This window comes from Thermobia domestica, chromosome 17 (genome assembly GCF_964235325.1).
Source record: "Thermobia domestica chromosome 17, izTheDome1.hap1.1, whole genome shotgun sequence".
NCBI classification, from domain to species: domain Eukaryota; kingdom Metazoa; phylum Arthropoda; class Insecta; order Zygentoma; family Lepismatidae; genus Thermobia; species Thermobia domestica.
The window spans coordinates 119,214,973-119,220,359 of NC_137470.1; positions in this window are offsets into that span (position 1 = coordinate 119,214,973).

Sequence of the window (5,387 nt, forward strand, 5' to 3'; positions counted from 1 at the left end):
CAACAGTTTAAACTGAAATCCAAACAAGTGAAGTGCTTTTAAATTTCAGTGCTCTCACTCCGGAAATCGAACCCAGAACCACGATCACTACAGGCTCTTGCTAGCTATTAGACCAGCGGGGAAAGCTATAAGACGTTTCTAATTACTAGTTGTTGTTCCCTAAAGCCTTCGGCTTACTGTATGCTATTGGTTAAAGTTGCTTAACTGTACATTCCAATTGTTTACATTTAACATTTTAAAGATAGTTGCGGCTACACGAAAATTAATATTCAAATCTAAATATACCTACTGCCCTTATCTTAATAATAAACAGCAAACATACAGATCATCATTATTATACACTTCCAATACTTAAATTGAAGGAACACAGTTATTAGTTGGAATTATATGCTCACAATATGCTGCTGTAGAAATTCACAAATACGAGTATCAATGTTCAAATCTAAGTATGATAACAAAGCTTGTCCTGTTTTCAAATGATTAAATTGAAACAATACAGTTTTTAAGTTGCAATTAAATCGTAGCAAAAGTTTTGTATGCAAGTTTACTGCACGCTAGAGATATCTATGGGTGTCTAATCATGACTATAAACTATTAAGAATTGGCGTTACTCAGAGGCGGAGACTTTTCCCTTTTATTCGTAATAAGGATTAACTACGTCAGCTAACGAAAAAGGTATTCCAAAAGGGATTATCTCTAGCATTAGACAAAAAGAACTTTACACATGACTTTTCTCTGTTTTAACGAAATTAGCTTATCGAGGTTAAATATATAAATAGAAATTAAAGGTTAAAACATATAGGATATTAAGAATTACCTAGTTCATATAATATACTCAGATTCTTGTGTAATTGCGAGTACTTTTTTTTACTTTATTAATTTATGTAATTACGTCATTACATTCTAACCATTTAATATTTATTGATTCAATTTCATTATTTTTCCTTGAATTGTGATTTATAGAAGGAAATTTAGATATAAGACTTGCCACCCTGTAACAAATATTCACAGTAGGGAGTAGGAGGTGAAACTAAGCGGGAGGGTCGCTAAGACCGAATTCCTTAGCCTTCCAAATTTCTTAGATGCAACTAGTAAGCAGTAATTTATTCGTCTTTACTTTGTTTAGGAGTATAACATATGCGTTGTATTTCATTCAAAATATAGGAGTTTTTTATTTTTTTAAAGAAAACTGTAATGTTGATAATTTTTTTTTTGAATTCAATGATACAATGTCCTTCATTTCCTCAATTATATGTTCCTGTGTTTTGCTAATAAATTTGACTATTAACAACCTATTGTTTGAGCGAGCAGAAAAGGATCTTTATTTAAGAGAGCCACAATAAGTATCGCTTCAGATGAGGGGCTAGCGTTGTGGTTCCCTAACCCCGCGGTCCGGATTCGATTCTTCCCCTCGATCTTTACACTTTTTAGAATGTTTCATTTACAATTCTGAGCTCCAGTTGGACGCTGATAAACGAAAGATAATTTCCAATGGTAAAATTTAGTAATGATGTAATCCTGAAACTAAAGGAAGAAAAATGAATAGAGAAAACGAGTTACAGTATTAATTCTGTTAATGGTTCTATATATGATATCATCCGTTAATTTCGGTCATTTTAAGTTGCTGTTTATTGACACTATATTCTTCCCTTTTCTCCTTGTGTCTCAATGTATAAATTTTCAGAAACATTATACAAATCAGGAACCCTGTTATATTTCCAATCTAAGGGGAAATACGCTTAGCACGGATAAGTCCTCAAATCGTTTGTGTGTTATCGAATTTTGTATTTTTAATATTTACAAATAAATTACTGCATACCAATATTTAGCATTTTCAAAAGTCATTTAACGAATATCGAAATTGGACAAGTTCTTCTTTCGAATTAGTATTACGTGCCAATGAATGGCGCCGGAACCTGGGATCTCAGGCCCTGTTAGACCCCAAAATTTTCATCGGGGCTTTGTTCTTCCCCGAATGATCAATCCATACTTTAATTGATTTGTAGGTAGGACTACTGTTAATAACTCAGCGCAAGGCTTTGTGTTTACTTAAAAAATAACCTCTTATATATAGTGCATAATCTATCCGTATAGTATTTCATACGCATATATGTATATTCACTTCAAGTAATCTATCTTGTTTATAATCTCTCATTTGAATTAATTATAAGATTCCCCGGACTGTTATATACTCATCGAGGCCCTTGTGTCCGTACATTTTTTCTGGTATTGTGCTGTGTACTGTGAGTACAAGTATAAAAAGACTCCCTTTTGTCATTTCGTCAGCCAGTGTTTCGCCTCATTAATTCACACACAAAAAAAAAACACTTTACGATTATTTCTTTTAACAGGTGGGGAAATTCATGCTTGTGTTCTGCCTACTCTACCAGGCGTAATTATACATGGAGTTACTTGGGTTGCCTCACGGATATTGTACCTCAAGAATTTGAGTGGCGTACTGTATACACGAGTCCAAAAGTGCATTTCCACCTGCAATTCTCCTTTTCCTACAATAGAAGACAACCCAAATAGCTCGGCGGTTGGGTTGGTTGCGAATACCAAACCTCAATTTTGTTATAAATATATCAGTGTGGCAAACTGCAAATAAGAGAATAAAACAAATTGTTAAGAATGCAATGTTATTATCTTGACGTAATTGGATGACATAAAAAGTTACAAGCTCGTGATTTTGGACAGCCCTAACTCTGAAACTATGCACTTTCCCCCACAGGTCATAAACTTTTTATCATATTTTGATGTAAGGAATCATCTCTTACAGTTTGTCAGTATATTTAACTAACACCCTGCATGTAAATAGATAGATATATGGATAGATATCTTGTTACTTGTAAAGAAATGTATTTACTTGTCAAGTCGTCCAGTTACACAGTATATTAGTAAGGTAATGATAATTGTGTATCAACAAAATAAATTAATTTTTAATTTACGTCAAATCGAGCTCTTCTTCTTCAGACGAGAACGTTACGTGTTATGAACTTGTTACTGCCTAGGAGAATTAATTTACTGTAAGTGACCCATTTTCGTTAATATGATCATCTAAAATTTAAAATTGTTGGTAGTTTTTTTTTTCGTTCTCGGTTTTTCAACTGCTCGTCCTGCTGGGTATTGCGACTGTTTTAGCTTTCAGGTTTTGTGACTGTTTCTAATTTGAACAGCGTGTTTCTCCTATAGGACCTTCTAGGTGTTTCATAGAGATTTTCACCAGTTTACTTGGACAATGTTTTACTTGAGAGTTCTGTCAGTTTTGATATTTTATGTTTATGCCAGTTGAGCTTTTATGTGTCTTACTGAATTTTGTGGACGTTTTGATTCTGTTTGTAGAGCTGCAGTGACGTTGGCAGCAAAAGGTCTTCTTGCCAAATGGATGGCCAGCACTTCCGGTAAGGCTGGAATTTTCTCTCGTTTTATTGTTGTTTCAATGTTCATTGATGTTCAGCCATTCACTCCAAAGTTAATACTCGGAGTACCTTACATGATTATGACAACCGAAGCCTGTTGCTGACTGGATTACCTCAATTGGCACGAAGGATGAAACATTTAGTTTACGGTTTACAGTCTGTTTTAAAAGGAGTTGACTGCAGCTATAGTTTCATCCCTTTCTCTGTGGAAAATCTTTGTGTTCTGACTTCTGGGTGCTCTAACAAATTGATAACTACTCCCGAAATACATAGAGCGATTTAGGAAAGAACATAGGCTTAAGTGGACTCAATAATTTCTTTAATAATTCAGCTTAGTTTTAACTGTATGTAATATAGACTAGAATATTAGTCCCTTTATTTTCTTCCAGCTTGTCTGACATTACCTACTTCTGTTTGAGAAAGGCAGCGTATTGCTTTTTTTTACGCCAAACTACTGCTGACTTTTTATTGTTTTTTATTTACGCTTTGTAATAACATGAGAAGTGGTAATGCAATAACTAAACATTTCACTACTCTAAATTGTCGATACCTTTCCACAATTTAATGAAAAACGAAGATCTGCTGCTTGTTTCTTATCTTAGTTATTAGTATTCAATTGAAGGGATGGATTGTAAAAGAGCCTGTCATTTTTTGTCAATTTTCAGATATTGGTTCTATTAAGTTCCATTTCAGCATCGCCGTATATTGATCTGGGTTTCATGCCAAAAGTCAATAAATCAAATTAATTAATGTAAAAAGAAAACAGCGTTCTTTTCCAAAATGTTCTTAGTCAACAGCATTCTCTGAAGTTATTTTCTGACTTATGACTAAAAACACTTATAGAAATTTGCTATAGATTATCATTTCACCGTTTTCTTACAAAAAGTAGTCAATTACAATTTTCTTTTATGTATATAGCTTTTGTTTCCCAAAAGTAGAATGATGGTAACACACAAAAAAATTTACTGTAATCTGAAAAACTTACTTCTTTGACTTAGGCTCTTTTGGAATTGAGCTCTTTAATTATTCATATTCAAATCTCTAAATAGTTATTAGGGATCAGCGCATTGAACCTTCTAGAAAAGCAAGGTCATGTATGTCAATATATAAATAAAGGCGTAAATTTTGCAACAATATCTAAGCCTCAGCACTTCCTGCGTTCAAATAAAATTTTCACTTATCTCCGCAAAACATAAACCAATGGTTCTCTCACTGGTTACAAGGGAGTTTCTAGAATATTCTGACAGAACAAAAGTGAAAATAATTGCAATTCTAGATACGTCGTTGTTATTTTAGAAGCATCATATGACTTATCTTACCAATGTTGGAGAAGTTGTCCATTTATATCTGCACTCCAAGTTGAAGTCTCGAGTGGAATTCATGAAGATTGTACCGAATTCGGGTATTCTGAAATATGTTTGATCATTGAATTAACTGTTTTAATATTACTTATATTCAACATCTTATTAATTCACTTCTAAATCTATAGTCATTTAGCATATTACATGAAACAAAATTATAAATATTTGTATTAGATTTTTACATACGTACAGTCAGCGACTGTAAAAAGTGGAGGTTGGATACATAAGAAATGATAGCTTTTTCCAGTAGCAGAATAGTTTCACTGTATGTCTGATAGCTGGACAACCAACATGACAGCAAATACACGCCCGAAAACATAACATGCCAGGATATTCATCCATTTGGAGGAAAAAGTATTACTATCTGAGAGCATCACTTAGAGAAACAACCACGAGATAAATCTACAGAAATTCCATTCCTTTTAAGATCAAAGAGAGGAATTAAAGCAAAGGAAACGAAAAGAATAATACGCATCATGTAGAGACCGAAAAAGTGTGGAAAGCTAAACAAAATGAGAAAAGAAGGAAAGAGGGAAAGGAAATAGCAAAAGACATGGGAATAAATTATATTTTAACACTTAAGGATAAACAATCTCCGTCTTTCCCC